Here is a 17,788-nt window from a genome sequence, read left to right as displayed (position 1 = left end):
TGCCTAATGATTTGGAATGATTTGGAATGTCAACCAGAGTGTAAACAGCTGGCAGGGGTCCTGGGGTGATGACATAGAGAAACTGAGTGCCCTTGGACACCAGGGACAGCTGTAAGATGGTACACTCCCTCCACATAAAATTGTACCATACACACCACCCATTTCTCCCCCCTCCTCTCTCCATTTCACCTAAAATGCATGTTTAGTGAGGAAGAGACTAGCTGACAAAAGTGTATCATGCAACCATTCAAATCATAGCAGCTGACAAACTTGTTGCACTACAGCTTTGTTTGTTATGCATCCATACCTTCCACAGCTGACTTTAAAGGAATAGTTCAACCCAAAATGAAAGTAATAAATTACTTACTTACCCTTGAGTCATTCCTAACCCGTAAGAATTTCATTCATCTTCGGAACACAAATGAAGATATTTTTAATAAAATCCCTCCCCTCCCTCCATTGACAGCTATGGAACTATCACTTTGACTCTTCAAAAAGTTCATAAAACTAACCCATTTGAATTGAGCGGTTTAAGGCTAATTCACACTGCACTGACAGTCACCAACTCACATCGGTTATGACAAAAATGAACCAATGTATGCAGCACATTTGAGCTTCAGCAAGAACCAATGAGACGTGCAGCAGGTTGAGTCAAGCAGGTTCGGTTGAGCTTCTCTTTATGTTCGCTGTTTCTGATCAATGTTTATATGTGAATAAAAGCCTCAATTTAATCTGTTTATCTCTTTGGAAAATTTGGACTAAACCACTTAATTCATGTGGATTCGTTTTACAATCTCTTTGTGAACTTTTTGAAGCGTCAAAGTGGTAGTTGCATGGCGGTCAATGGAGAGTACAGAACTGGCTCAGATTTTATTCAAAATATCTTAATTTGTCTTCCGAAGATAAGCGAAAGTCTTGCGTGTTTAAAACACAAGGCTTTGAGTGAGTGAATGACAGAATTTTCATTTTTGACAGAACTAACCCTGTAAGGAACTGCTCCAGACACATGCGGATATGTTCATGAGGACAGCTTCTGAGGACGAGACTGCTCCCCTCTTCATTCTGGAACTAAGACCGTCCTCTTCTCTCCGTAATGAGTTTGGTTCAGTTCCAGGGCCCAGCACGAGCTTTACTGTATAATGTGTCTTCAATGGTCTGCTGGTGACAAGCTCACTAATTCACTCCACATGATTGCTGAACTATTCCCATTAAATGCTCAGGAAGAACTGCTGATGAGACAGTTGGATGGAATGGCAGATGAAAAACAGAGAAGAATCCCCCAATGTCTGCATAGCTCAGCATGCCTTTTCTCTTCTTTATTCACTTCTCTCTTTTGTCATGAGTGCAATAATAAAATAATGCATTACTTTCTTCATAAAGAAAAAAATCACTTTACAGACTTTTTTGCCACTTTTTTTGCCTTGGTAATCTGCAGTCATTGTTTCTGGGAACTTCATAAAGCCTCCTTAATCTTTTGATGTCTTCATGTTGTTCGGCTGGATTTTTCATGAGAAATTCATGTGTGATCTTTCATTGCCACATTTTATATGACTTTTATAACATAGTTTTGACACATTGATCATGTCCATTTGCATTCTGTATTCAATTGTGCGGCGTAAAAACAATCACACAAGCTTATGTAATTCACACGGTTCTGTAATATAAGCATGTTTTGGCATATTGTTTTTGTCCTTACTTATATTATATACTCATATTCATACAACATCCAAACATAACATGATTAAATATCTTCAGAGATGATATTTAAAACCATGCCACATTTTGATAGTGCACTAATAAACAGAAATGCAGTTCCCTTTCAGTCGAGAACGTCAGACATAGTCGATATCGACTAAATGGGGATCACGCAAGGGAACCAATTGTCTTCGACTTCTATTGAACGGATCAATGGAATTGGCTTGCATGATTTGCATCATACACTCCGCCCCATGGCGTGGGTATAAATATGGAGGTGGATGCATGCACTAGTTGCCTTTCGCTTTGGAGCCGATCGTTTGATGTTTGATGCGAGTGTGTCGTGGAAGACTCTCCCAGTGCTGGTGATTTCTACAGCGCGAGTGCAGCAGTGATCGTGAGCTTTGAGCTCTCAACTGCTGTTTTAACAACAAATTTCGAAATATGTGTGTGTGTTGACGGCTGGTCAGAGGGCGGAAAAGTGAATGCTTCACTGTTTCAGTTGAGTTCCCTTTTAACTGAACCCGGTTGAGTTCCTCTGCACCCCTCCGACAACGGACGTGGCGGAACATTCGTTGTGAGGCTAACACAGTCTCATCCCAAGAAGTCATATAACTTAAGTCTTGGGACGTCTTTTGACCATACGTCAACATCCACCTTTTTGGGGTACCCTTAAACATCGGTTACATGACGATCCCGGGCCGTCATACAACTGACGCTTTACCTTTAACGTCGGTTAGGTGACGGGGTAGGTTTAGGTCTGGGGTAGGATCCAATGACATCATCTAACCGACGTTTAAGGGTACCCTAAAAAGGCGGATGTTGACGTATGGTCAAAAGACATCCCAAGATGTCAGTTATATGACGTCTTGGGATGAGACTGCGCTGGTGAGGCCTACTACTTGTAGGTAGTGTGGAAACGGTGTTGGTCTGGACCCATATGTTGCGATCCCTACAGTGATCCCATATGTATATTCTTCCACGGTACAGCTCCCTACGGCGAGCCTGTGTCTTCCATTGGCAGAGCTTCCATCTACCATCACTGTCCGGTTGATTCTCCGCCATGTGGGGGAATCAGGAGGCTTTTGTCTAGGCACTGTAAGGTGACAGCTTTAGTGGCGTCTTCAATGGTTGATCGTTCAGTCGACAAACTACGTCTGACATTCTCTACTGAAAGAAAATTCCTGGTTGCACATACAACCCACAGTTCCCTGAAGGAGGGAACAGAGGATGTAGTCACCTTGCTACTACTGCTGGATCACCCGAGTTACGTTCGGCTACTCAACGAAAAAGGAAGTAGTGCATGCATCCACTTCCATAGTTATACCTTCTCCGAAGGGACGGAGTGCGTGATGCAAAAAAACGCACGCCAATTCTATTGGCTTGTTCAATAGTTCTCGAAGACAATTTGCTACTTGACGTGCATCCCCATTCAGACGACATCGACTACATCCTCAGTTCGCATCCAAATTAAAAGCGTGTTTACATAATATATTTGGCATTGATTCAACAAGGTGCTGAAAGCATTCTTTAGAAATATTGGCCCATATTGATAAGATAGCATCTTGCAGTTGACGGAGATTTGTGGGATGGACATCCAGGGCACGAAGCTCCCGTTCCACCACATCCCAAAGATGCTCTATTGGGTTGAGATCAGGTGACTTTGGGGGTCATTTTTAGTACAGAGTGAATTCATTGTCATGTTCAAGAAACCAAATTGAAATGATTCAAGCTTTGTGACGTGGTGCATTATCCTGCTGAAAGTAGCCATCAGAGGATGGGTGGTGGCCATAAAGGGATGGACAAGTATTTAAGTATTTACTTTAATAAATTAATTTATTTCAAAATGATTTATTAATCTTTGTTAATCTAAGTTAATAAAAATCCTGCTGTTCATGTTTGTTCATGTTAGTTCACAGTGCATTAACTAATGTGAACAAATACAACCTTTGATTTTAATAGCATGTTAGTAAATGTTGAAATAAATATTAACTAAGATTAAAACATGCTGTAAAAGTATTGTTTATTCTTAGTTCATGTTAACTAGGTAGTAAAATAAACTAATTAACCTAATTGTAAAGTGTTCCCAATGTAAGTTCTAATGATCGGAGGATGCTAACAAACGGCTGTCAGACATCAAACATCTTTCCTTAACTCAACTTTGACACTTATAAGTTGATAATTAATTTGAATTTAGCCAATTAACGTGTCACATCACCTAAATAATGCAGTTTTCCTTAGAAAATCTACTTATTGTCTCCTCCTGACTAGGCCGCTTAATATTTCTGGCAGTTGCAATATTTAGGAGAATAATTAATTTCTTTCTCCAACACAATTGGTTCATTAAAATGGGACATTGCCTCTTGTCATTTCCCCAAAGGTGTTCAATAATTTCCTATTCTACTGCTGGCCTATAAACAGGGTCCTTTTAAAAGAGACAATCAAGAGCTATTCAATTATCAAACTGGACGAGCTCCCTAATGCTGAGAGTTCACTAACCTTACAACATTTAATAGAGTGAAGAATAATTTCTCTTTCAAAAACTAATCTATTTAACAAAGCCAACAATAATTATAGCTGGCTTCAGTGGTTGAAAAAGGCTGAGAATGGCAAGAGATTTGTAATATTTGAAAAATCTGTCTGTCTAATCTAAAGTCCCGTTCACACTAACAATAACTATAAAGGTAAGGATAACTGTATAGTTAAAAAAAAACAAAAAAAAAAAACCTTCTCAATGTTCACAAATAGCAGAGTTCACACCACATCTATTGTGATACCGGCACAGAGAAACTCAATGGAATCACTTTCAGACGATTTTATCCAGCTGATGAACGGTAAAAACATTGACAGCCAATCAGAATCCATCCTGCGGTAACGAGCTAGAGCACTTTAAGCGTCAGACAAGTCCGCACTTAGCATAAACGGAACGATATCGTCCGCAGCTGTGGACACTAATATAGTAGTATAATATTATTCTTGGTGTGAATGGTCTTCAATTCAGCATTCATATCATCATGTACATAAGCAGCAAAGGCGCAATTTGCAGGACGGGTGCAACATGTCCCCACCACTTTTTGCCAGGGTCCGTATTGTCCCCACCACTTTTGAAACATCTCACGGCACAGATGTAACTAATACAAATACATAAAACACCTCTAGTTAACAAGCAGAGCATTCATTTCGTTCATTAGTTAAATAAGAGGCGATCAGCGCTGAAATGTGGTGTTTTTGAAATCAAGCAATCAAAGTGCTCATTTTCGCTGCGATCAGAGTGTATACAGTGTTCTCTTCACTCGGATGCGCGCTTCAATCCATTGCAGAGACTCTATTCATTCTGGTGAAATCACAAAGTAAAATGCACACAAACGTGTCCCTGTTTTATATCCAACCACTGATAAACATAATCGATTTTGATGAGAAAAAAAATATATATATGAGTGCGGATTAGAACCCAGAACCTCTGACACGCTCGTCAAAAAGTTCTGCCAGTGGACCATCAAAGTACATGCATGCAATTGTCGGATCTATGTATTTCACGTGAAAATTCTCAGCACCAACACATATTAGGTCTCATTAAATGACAAATTAAACACATGGTATTATTTAAATTGATTGCTGGACATTAAGGTGTACATCTGATTTATGATTTAGCATTGTATTAGCCACCTCCCACCTCCTCCCAACCTGTCCCACCCACTTTGTAAAGCAAAGTTACGCCACTAAGCATTACCACAAAATGTAATCAGCCAGTTGGTACCCCCAAAAAAGATAGCACTGTTTGAGATGGCTCTCTAAAGCCATCCTACATGGGTGCCGCACCACAGATTGTAAGAGAAACCCCAATCTCAATACAGAGACCATGCAGCAACATAAATATCGATCTTCTTGCTATATCTCATTGGAGAAGTCATTGCAGGTCCATATAGCCTATGCCTATCTATTTGTGTGGGACTGTTTGCAAGGCTGGGCAGACTGCAGTCAATACACTAAAGTCCTTTCAACATACAAATACATCAGGGTACTGTTTAAGCAAGCCAAATGGGCACTGAGTGCTGCTGCAGTGTCATACTGCCACCCACTGCTGAAAACTGTGCATCATTACCACTCAAGATCAAAGCTTAGTTGCTTTGCCTCCCAAGTGATGATAGTGTTTAGATATTAAATGAAAAGGAGGGTGTGCCAAATGAGGTCAAACTATTCAATTAGATATAATTGTTTAATGATTCTTTGGGGTGATCATTGTTGGGCTTCATTCGACAGGCTTTTTAAAAGATCATTATGGATATCCTCATGTTTCTTTTTTTTTTAGCACACATAAACAGTTTATATAATATGTGCTTGTTGACATCTTAAGGGATAATAAAGCTAATCTTAAAGTATTTAATATTTAAAACCTCTCATTAGGTACAACACCAGGCCTTAGGTAATGAGATTCCTGAAAATTGAACCAATATCCAGCGTGATACAATTACTGATATCTGCCATTTCTTCATTCACTCTTGGTGATATTCTATTCTTTTACTTTAACATTTACAGGGAATAATAGGAAGAAGGTGGACTATTACGGACTTAAAACAGCACATTTATATGACATTCTAAGTCAATCTCCTGTCGGGGGAACGCTGTCTCTGTGCAAGTGGTGATTGGGCCTTTTCTCGACGGGTCAGGTGGAAGCAGTGTTTTAGAGCGGAGATTGGCTCTGGGAGCAGTGAGACGGTTGGTCCTGCTCTTTTCTCAGAGATAATGAATCAGACTAGGTTGTGTTTATGGTCGTTCAGAGGTGCAAAGCGGGACGTGGGGAATTCATATTCACATAACAGCCTGTGACACACAAAAATGCCAGGGAGGAGCCTGAAAGCAGTGCGTCTGGTGACTCGCACCTAAACTCGGGGGTAGAGGAGGATCAGGGATAGCAAATCGATTCAGCTCTCGCCATCCCCTGACCACCAAAGTCATTTTGGCTGCAGTAAAGGGAAATTCTATTACCAGTGACAAGTTTGTTTCATTTGCTCCATTGCTTTCATAGCTCAGACATTGACAATGTTGATGGTTTTTCAAATAAAATCATTTTATGTCAAGGCCATGGTGCTATATTATGTCCAGACCTGTCTAAATTGCTGTCTTCTTCTTATAGAGGTTTTGACACTAAAAATGCCACGGTCTGATTGATATCTCCCAGGATCTCTCCCAGTGGAGTTATAACCTCCAGACTAATAAATATCTGACCCCACGTGACCAGAAGCAGAGAACAGATTAGAAGTCGATGTACACCTGCAGTCCAAAATTTAGACATATCAAAATCATTCGTCGTTAAATCTCTAAATGATAGTAAAATATTACATTATTTAAAGGGATGGTTCACTTTGAAATTAATTTTTGATATGTTTTAGCTTACCTCAAGGGCATCCAAAATGTTGGTGTCTTTGTTTCCGCAGTATTTTCAATTTTGAGTCAAACCGTTGTTGTCTATTAGTCATTCACTGGAAGCTAAGGGGATCCACCAAAAAGCATGCACAAAGAAGTCAAAATTAAACATGATTTAATGACTCGTAAATGTAAGTACACATTGATGGTCTAGGACACGAAACGAGCGGTTTTTGTGAGAAAACTAACAGTATTTATATAGTTTTTACCTCGTGTAATCACAGTGACGTCCAAGTGATCTGAATCAGTTGTGCAATGTCCAACTGAACCGAACTGAATCAGTTCAATGTTACGCCAGAAGTGATCGCTTGCATGTGAAGTCACTCAATATTTACACGGAGATTTCGGAAGTTTTACCTTTTACTAAACATATTTGGATATACCGAAATCGTCTTCCATTGCGGTTTCCCGTATATCTTAGTGAAAGGTAAAACTTCCGAAATCTCTGTATAAACAAAGAGTGACGTAGGCGCGCAAGCGATCACTTCCAGCGCATGCGCTGACCGAAAGCGCCCGTGCCGTAAGATCATTTTGTCATGGCTATGATTACAAGAGGTAAAAACGATATAAATACCGTTCGTTTTCTCACACAAACCGCTCGTTTCGTGTCTTAGGCCATCAATGTGTACTTACATTTACAAGTCATTAAATCATGTTTAATTTTGACTTCTCTGTGCATGCTTTTTGGTGGACCCCCTTAGCCTCCAGTGTATGACTGATAGACAACAACGGTTTGACTGAAAAATGAAAATACTGCGGAAACAAAGAAACCTACATCTTGGATGCCCTTGAGGTAAGCTATAAACATATCAAAAATTAATTTCAAAGTGAACTATCCCATTAAAACCATTACATGTTCTCAACTTCATGAAATGGGAACCTCATGTATAATAATAATTAATAAAAGTCCAAACTTTTAACTCATAGTGCATGAGAAAAGGGAAAAGTCATATAATTCAACTTATAAGTATATTAAAAATAAGGTTTAAATATCTAAACATATAATCTTGTTTGAAGAGTTAGTGAAATTCACTTTTCATAGCATTTACGGCTTGGTTAAAAAAAATATCCGTTTGTCACGTTTTGGTTTGTTAATGTGATTCCCTGTTTGTCATGTGATCCTGCCATGTGTCTTGTCATTAATCCGTGTATTTAAGCCTTCATGTTTCCCTTGTGTCTTTGTCAAGTTTTGTTCCACCACGGTTTGGTAAGCTTTATGTCCATGTTTATGTTTTGCTTTAAGTTCATGCCACGCCACATATGATTTTGTTTTGAGTTCATGCCGCACGATTTTTTGTTTTTGTTTTGTTTGTAAATTAATAAACTGTGCTTGAGTTCTATACAACTTGCCTCCAGTGATCACCTCTCGTCCGCTATCATCGGGGATAAAAGCTGCACTTGAACACACCGAGAGAACTACAGGCGACTATCAGCTAGAATGTGTTCTGCGCCTGCGTCTAATGAGCCAACTGTCTATTTCTGCAGATATATTAGTCTATATTCGTCATTCAAAAAGGAAAACCGGCACCACCGGCTGCAGATACAAATACGCTTTCTTTATTCCACTCCGCTCATGTTAATATTGAAATATTCGCCAAGGAACACTCGGGTAAGATGACGTAACATGAGAACAGCCTTCTATCTTTACCGTTTAGAATTCTTTGCTCGCTGTTTTGCTTTTATTCTTGTGCACTGACTCTTTCACTAAGCTGAACAGCCAATCAGAGTTCTCTCTTTCCCCGACGGCCCGACGCCGATTCAACATGTCGAAACAAAGCCGACGAGGACTATTTTCAGCCGACGGCACAGAACCGTGTGGAACACACAGAGGAAACTTAGTTGGCCGATGCACAAAAACTTGCCCGATGGCCGACCGTCGCCTTGGTGTGTTCCGGCCTTAACACACCAAGTCGACGATCGGTCGTCTGGTGCATCGGCTGACTAAGTTTCCTCTGCGTCATCTTTCCTGAGTGTTCCTTGGCTAAAATTTCAATATTAACATAAGCGGAGTGGAATAAAGAAAGCGTTTAGCAGGACTGATATTCAAAACAGAAAGCACGCGCTGCTTTGTTTATGGTGTGTATCTGCAACCGGCAGTGTCGGTTTTCCTTTCTGAATGACGAATATAGACTAATATATCTGCAGAAATAGACAGTTGGGTCATTACACGCAGGAACAGAACGCACATTCTAGCTTTATACCCTGACGAGAGGCGACAACACAGTCAGCTTTCATCAGTGCTAGTTCGTCGGCGTCGGCTTGGTGTGTTCCGGGCTTTACGGGCTTTTACTTTTTTTTTTTAACTATGCTACCAGGTAGATTTTAATGACGTGGCTTTAAAGGATATTTTTAGGTTTGGACTTGACGAACGCATGCATGATGAACGACCTGGGAGGGAATTTTTTTCACTAGAGGAATATATTGAATATGCCCTTTTATTAAGTGGCTCAACTTTTACTGTGGGTTTTGCGGATGAGGAACACCGCAAACCCACAGTATCCTCTCAGCCTGGGTCTGTCCACATCATGCGTGCCGAGCCTAAGCCACCTCACGTCATGCCTGCCCAGCCTGAGTCTCTTCAAGTCATGCCCGCGGTGCCTGTGCTTCGGTCATTCCAGAGTCAGGTCTGGAATATGCAGTGCTGATCATGGCTATTTTGTGTGTGTGTGCAGCATACAAATCAGCTACAACCTGTGAACCCACTGTTAAGATGGTCTCCACCATGCCAGTCACGTCCCAAGATGGGCACCTCTGTTCCGGCCCATGACCCCATAGCTGCTCCCAAGACAATTTTGAAGGTTTGGGGTAGGTCCCTTCATAGGACCATGCCACGCCGCCCTGGCTTTCTAGACTGACGGCACTGCCCTGGCTTCCTGCATGGCCCTGGTCCACCCACGCCATGCCACTGCCCATATCCTGTCCCCCTGCATGGCCCTGGCCCACCATCCCTCCTCTACTCTAGCTTTTAGAATATTTATGTTGTAATACATTAATGACAATTGTTATGTATGTGTGTATATATATATATATATATATATATATATATAAGCACGGTATATATACATAACAATTGTCATTATTACAACATAACTGTTATAAAAGCTTCCTTTTCTAAATGTAAGAAGCCTACAAATCAGTTAATTAACTGAATTGTTATCTCACTCTCTCTCTCTATCTATCTATAATAAAAAAAAATTAATATACATAACAATTGTCATTAATGTATTACAACATAACTATTTATAAAAGCTTCCTTGTCTAAATTTAAGAAGCCTAGAAATTAAAATTAATATAAATGAACAAGATCCCTATACATTTTATTATTATTGTGATGTACCATTTGGGGTTCCTTGTATAGTTTGGAGCATTAGTTTAATATTTTTTGGAGTAAATTTGCCATACCTAAGAAGCCACAATTAAATCGATACTGCAATCAAAATGCAAGCTTCAAATAATGAAATTTGTGTCAATGCCCAGCCCTACACTGTCTCTTTGGCTCCAAGCCCTAGAAACTCATTATGAAGACCAAGATGCCTTCTGTATACGGTGTAAAACGTATTTGTCTGCTGTTAAAGCCAAAGAAGAACACACAAAGAGAGGACAGACAAAATAAGCCTGGGCAAACAGACATCCAGAATTGAGAATGCTGGGTACAGAGGCATGATCCGGCTCTGATCCATCACCTCAGACCGACATGATCCCCAGTAATGACAAATCACTCATTGAGGGGCTGCAGCTTTCACACACGCACATGTCTTTAAACAAAACCATGTTTCAGCACCCCAAGCTGCATAGACAAATAAACACTGCGTGACAGTCAACCTTGCAGGAGCACACCGAGATCTCTTACACCTGAATGTGCAACACAGCATAATACAGCCATGCGAGAGATGTAGGAGAATATTGCTACAGACCTTTATGTCTATGGTTTAGTGCTTTTATATTGCAGTTATAATGCATAATTGAAGCAGTATTACACAAATGAGTGTGGGACAATCCACAGATCTGCAGAATAAACACTATATATAGGAAGGTAATTTTAATATTGTGCATGGACCAGGTATTATCATTAAAAGAAATGCAATTGTAACAGGTCGGGTAGCTTTTGAAAATAAGACTTTGACACGTCTCACTCATTAGCAGTGTGTAAAGTACTTTAAACAATCTCATAAAAAGGCTGTATTTTGTCTCAGGAGACAATTTTCACAAAGATACAAGTTTTTGCATGATATTTACGCCGTGTGGTAAAAAGCAAAATTTGGTGAGACATATTAATTGCACCAATGACCATCAGGCAAGATCTACTCCTGCTTCATATTTATAGTTGTGTCCACTTTTCATTATGGTGTTCATTACTGGGCATAAATAATGTGCGTAAATGTGCCTGCACCCTTCGACACACTCCATAATATTGCCAAGCGATATCCATCTTGTCTGTGGTTAACAGACATTACCTTACTGAATTATGTCTATTAGTTGCTTCCCAGCTTGCTTTGCCATCAGCCTCTTTCCGCAGCCATGACAGCATTAACTTTTAGCTTTATTGCATCTTCTTTACCCAACATACAGCATTAATCTGCTTAATGACTGTCATGACCCCTTTCATCCAATTTCATAAAATAAAACATTAATAAAATGCATTAAAGCTCCCATTGTACAGGATCTTCTAATAAATCAAAGAGCACTTTTCAAGGGAAATGGCTGCACATAACTGGTGGCCACTGGTTGCCTTATTTATTTAACGTTAAGAGGGTTTTGTGCGTTTGCACACAAAGATTAAATTAGAGGATATTAGATGTTTTTAAAAATAAAAGGAATTGCTACAAAAATTGACAGAAGCCTTTTGACTGAAAATTACCCTCCAAAAAAAGCATTTTGTAAATGCTGTCATGTTTCATCAGGACAAACAAATCTTGTTGGAGAAATTCACATTTGCTACCAGTCAGAAGTTTGAAGACATAAATTGTGCAATCCTACAAGCAAGTAACAAACCAGGTGCTCAATTTGCCACAACATGATAAAATGTGAAGAGTTTGGTTCCAAAATGCGATAAACGCCATTTTAAAAAAAATGAGTCACTGCAAAAATCTGACTTTTCAATACCGACCAGATACAAAACAATGTTCCATATTAGTTAATAGTATTAAGTTCGGTGTTAATGCAGTACTACCTATTACTTCCTGCATAGCTACTTACGGACCATTATTTTAAAGTGTTACCAAAATATCTTCTTATTAAACGGCCTGTACACTTACAAAGTTCTCAATGCTTCGCTTTGCATGCAGGGGCCCTGATTATGCTACCGCATTAGTGCTGGGCTATTTTGAGCGTTGTTGGTGGTATTAACTAGCGATTTTTATTTTCATTACTCTATGCCACATATACAGCATTATAAGCTAAACAGTTTTTAGAGATAAAACTCTTTACATTCAATAATCATGTAAACAAATCTCAGAGAACGATTGACTATGTACCAATGTGTAATTAGACCAAAGGTACGTTTTGCGCCCGAGTTCTCCTTTAACCTTTAGTGTTAGGAGTGGGACTGCTCCATCCTCGAGAACTAAACGATTAGCAAATCCGGCTTCGAACTGGGCCTTGTTTATAAAACAATCATCCTCGAAAATGCATGGAACAAACAAGAACACTTGCACAACTGTGTTCTGTAAAAACAAACTCCATCCACTTTGTCCCTTAACACTTGATTGTTTGGGAATCTGTGCAGTGTTGTCTTGCCTTGGCAACCAAAAACACACTTCTTTGGTGACATATTGCAGCGCAGCCGATGCACAGCGCTTTGATGGGCATAGGTCATGGCTATCGCTCAACAGCTGCGCGCGCACCCTTCCGAGAGAAGTGCCCTTAGGACCGGACCGTATCATTCCGGACATTCCGGCGCATCTGACGTCATACGCGCCCATACTCGGGAAAAAAAAAAAAAAAAAAAACTTTCCGAAACTTGTGACAAGCAGGAACGATTATTTTGAGCACAGAAATACTCAATGAAACGTACAACTTATTTTTTGAAACTTTGTCCATGTTTAGCATGGGAATCCAACTGTTTAACATTGTAAAAAAACCTCACTATGCATGAAATAGCATTTCACCCCCCCACCCTCCCCCCCTTTAATGTTTTCTTTTAGTTAAAAATATTAAAATAAATGTGTAAAAAAAAATTCCAAGCATTTAAGCTCCAGCAGCACCAAAGGGAAAAAAGGTAATAAAGCATACTGAGCCAATTATCAAACAGTTAACGTGTATTATTTCACGTTCATGTTGAGAAAACGACACGCTCTGGTCGAAAACTCCGCTGACAGACCTTGCAGAGACACAAAGATAACGGTGTGCCAAGCGAAGTTTCTAACTGCTCTTTGTGTTTTCTGTTCTTAAACCTGTCTCCATGCATATGTCTCGAGATCATTTTGCTATCAGATAAGTTATCTTCTCGGCTACAGCTGAGTTTACCTGCAGTCCTGAATACTGTGATGGACAGCGGTCTTTCCTCATCCGACTGGTGTTTGCGATTGCTCATTGTGATGGTGGTTTTATGATAACTCAAAATTAATAATTCATTTGATCAAAATGAATTCCATTTTGTAAAATCACATTCATCTAAGTAAAACCAAACTTATGGTCAACCTAACCTGGGGATTTGATGTAAAATCTCTATTGCAGTAACTGTAGTTCTGTTAGCAGGTGGGCGAGGCATGTGACAGGTGTGCTTTGCCTCTCATCTATTATGGCCGGGTAATGAGATCTGGAGCACTGCTCTTGATGGCGAAGAGGCTTTGATATTAAAATCAACACCAGCTAATGTGCCTGGAACTGGATGCAATGCATAACGATTTAATTCCTCTGATCACTGTGAAATGCAAAAAAGTACTCGGCCCTCTAGAAGAGTGGGTGTACAGTTTTGAATATGCATGATTTTGTGCTATATAGGTGTTTTGTTTTTTCACCCAAGCTCTACTTAAATCTGAGTATTTCACTGATTAAATAAGAGTGCGTGCATGGTTAAAGGAGCATTTCACCCATTTCAACATTAATCTTTATTGAAAGTGGATCATATATGTAGTCGAAATGTAAAAGAATTTTTGAATTTGGTGCCCTCTTGACCGAGAAAAGACAATAACCGAAGGGTGCATTTGTATAAAAGACTACACCACCCACAATGCACCACATTGCAGAGCTCCGCAAGCCACACCCACTAATCTGAAACTGCACGCACGTGAGAGCGGCGCAAGAGGACGGCACGAGGCAGGTGGCGTGAGTGATAATGAAAGACAAGAGACGCATCGACCGGTCTCGTATCTCTCTCAGAGGAGCGGGAGCATAAACGACAGATCGAGAGAGAAACAGGCCTGATTTTATGTCGTGTGTGGACATCGGTCGTCAATTAGGGGTTGTTGGCTTATACTTTTGTTTTGTATTTGTTCATTTTACTATTAAAATTTTTAAATGTTCGCCGATTCCCGCCTCCTTCCCACAACAAACCCTGTTAACGTTACATTGGCAAACTCATTAGTGAATTACTCCTCTTTTGTATTTCCTTCTAAATATGGTGTATTACTGCAAGATACCTGGATGTTCAGTCAGTTCAACTAGGATGGTTCATATCACAACACAAACGTCCATGTGCTCATCTGATTCAGAGATTTTGTCCAGGAGAAATGCCATAGTTGAAATCGACCGCGACAGGCAGCCGCCTCTTGTTCCTCCATCAGCCTCAGATGATATTCACTATACTGTGACTCGTAAAGATAGCCACGAACATCGGATTCGAGCAGCAGACTTTCAAAATCCTCTTCTTCCATATCATGTTTAGTTTCTTCCGCCATTGCCATAACTTCCTATCTCTACAGCGCTTGTTAGTTTAGCTTCCAAAAACAGGATGGCGGATATTGATTTCAGTATCTGCAAGTGAAGTCCCACCCACTGATCTGTAATAGGCCTGTAGGGTGAGTGGGTCCCACACCCTGGAATAATAATGAGCTTCTGTTTGTAGTCTCTGCACATTTCAATGAAATGTGACTTCCTGCTTATTATGACGCAAAATTACGATTTTTACGTCATAATAAGCAGGAAGTAAAACACTTAAATCCATACACTCTAAAAAAGGCTGGGTTGTTTTAACCCAATTTTGGGTAAAATATGGACAAACCCAGCTATTGGGTTACATTTTTAAATTAAATTTTTAACCCAATGGCTGGGTTTGTCCATATTTTACCCAAAACAGGGTTAAAATAACCCAGCATTTTTTAGAGTGTATTTCTCCCATCTCAGGGAAAAATAAGGGAATAAACCATGACCATTCAAAAATATGACTGGGTTTCTAAAGATACAAAGCTTAATGCAAATGGGAGAAGTATCCCTTTAAATATTCTGTAAATACTTCAGATTTGTCTTAAAAAAAAAATAATTGCTGCACTGTCATTGAAAACGTCAGCTTTGTTAATGCATGGTGTGATGTTCGTTCGATTTTTGTCTTTGCCCAGTGCTTTGGACCTTAGGATGAATTATGACGATGTGTCAGGCAGGCCCTGATCAAAGAGATTAGTCTTTCCAGTCAGCCGCTGATTTCAAAGGGCTTAGACCCAGGGCAGCGAACACCATAACTCCTGATCTCGGCACTTGCCAGGTTTGCTGAGCATAAAGTGTATTTTAAAGCATGCATATGTCAGGTTTCAGTTCTCTCATGTTCTTATTAATCGGATCACATTATTATGCATGCAGCAAGGCCAAGGAACCCTCTGGGACAGTGGATCAGAGAGGAGATTCTTAAGCGGGGGCTTGTCACCTATTCTAAATGGGTTACAAAAACAGTAGAATTTTATTTATTTATTTTTTGTATTTTGCAGAAGGTACTTAATCATGCAGGTAAAATGAAGGACATTCTACATATCGATTGATCTTAATGTCAAAGGCTGAGCATCCAATTAAAATGTACTATAATATTTTAGCACAAATTTAGGTAACACTTTTTAACGTAGTTGCACCTTACATGTAGTTACAATAATAATCAAACCCTAAAATAATAAAAAGCAAACCCTAATCTTAACTTATAGTAAGTACCTGTAGTTCATTAATATTACTAAGTACTGAAGTAAAATAACACTAATATGGACACCTTAAAATAAAGTGCAACACAATTGTATGTAGACACCAATGGAGATTATGTGTAACATGATATCAACCATTGAAAACAAGGTAAAAGGTAATATGTACCTACCTGTTACGTCACAGTAGAGAAGGAGGAAGCATGATCCAAATGCAAGCACTTTGATTACATAAACAAACAAGTAATCCAAGGCAAATGAACAGAACAAGAATTCAGGACACAAACTCAAAGAAGGGGGTGTGGCTAATCAGAAACACCTGGGGAGACTAATCAATAAAAACGGGGAACAGCTAACATGAAAAGACAGGGGAACACATGACAGAAAAGAACAAGGTGCAAAACCCACACGTGGCACTACCGTTGCTTTCATTTTCTTGTTTTGCATTTTACAATTAAAGTTACGATTAGGATAACCTGAACTTGTACTTAGTTACAGTTACATTTGATTACTTAAAATCAAATTATTTTATTTCATTCTAATGAAACAACCACAAGTGTTGAATTACTACTCATACAGGTCACTTTATTATTAGGCAGCTAATTAAAACTGTTGGGATATGCGGCAATTGTTTACTTGATCAAAACAATCATCCTAAAAATACATTGTTGAAAGTCATGTTAACGTTACTGTGTGTTCGCTCTGTGGCTAATATGAGGCAATTGTTGCACATTGCAGTAAGCTAGATTGATATTACAATATCATGTTAAAGGGATACTCCACTTCTTTTTTTTTTTTTTTTTGAAAATAGGCTCATTTTACAACTCCCCCAGAGTTAAACAATTGGGTTCTTAGCATTTTTGAATCCATTCAGCCGATTTTCTGATATTTAGAAGAACATCAGTCACCATACAGTTTCTGGTCTCATTGACTCCCATAGTATATTTTTTTCCTACTATGGAAGTCAATGAGACCAGAAACTATCTGGTTACTGACATTCTTCTAAATATCAGAAAATAGGCTAAATGGATTCGAAAACGGTAAAACTCAAGTTTAACTTTGGGGGAGTTGTAAAATGAGCCTATTTCCAAGAAAAGTGGAGTATCCCTTTAATAAAATCTGGATGACTTGTGTTGCTAAATGGCATGCAATTGGTACACTGTTGCTACAAATAAAGCTCTTTCTTGTTGAGCTATAACAATGATTAGTTTTCTGCCAATAAAGGTTTCCAACGGACGTCACCAACAGACATCGCGGGTAGACCTAAAACCAATCAGAGCGATGAAGGAGAAGATGTCTGTAGAGCGGTGGAGAAACATCTAAGAGTGTTGTTTTTGCTCGGTTTTTAGCAAAAAGGAAACGTTCAAATTGCTTAAAACAGACCCGATAGCGGATCCGAACGAGTGATGTTCCATCTTTGTAATGTAGGCTACAAAATCTGCTTCAAAATCCCAGCACTGTCGTCATCGTGTAAACCCCACCCCAACGTTTCTGATTGGTGCCGCGATTTAGACGGATTGGAAATGCGCTTGATTGAGCTTTTGCCGGACTAACTTTCAGAGCAAATCTAAATTTGCCGGAAGTTGTCTGGGTTTTCCCAGGCTACCTGTTTC

At 39.5% G+C, this 17,788-nt stretch overlaps 1 long non-coding RNA gene across 1 annotated transcript in view; it reads right to left on the bottom strand.

The window, feature by feature from the left end:
- Positions 1–16,448, bottom strand: part of LOC148977546 (uncharacterized) — a 209,934-nt gene extending 193,486 nt beyond the window's left edge. Inside the window, exon 1 of the long non-coding RNA XR_016169792.1 lies at positions 16,349–16,448. This is a non-coding gene — a long non-coding RNA (uncharacterized LOC148977546). The remainder of the gene's footprint in view (positions 1–16,348) is intronic.
- Positions 16,449–17,788: the final 1,340 nt, after the last annotated feature.

This window comes from Pimephales promelas, chromosome 9, assembly GCF_988280905.1.
Source record: "Pimephales promelas chromosome 9, fPimPro1.hap1.1, whole genome shotgun sequence".
NCBI lineage: Eukaryota > Metazoa > Chordata > Actinopteri > Cypriniformes > Leuciscidae > Pimephales > Pimephales promelas.
Note: the sequence above shows the minus strand (reverse complement) of the source record. Positions and strands in the feature narration are given on the sequence as shown.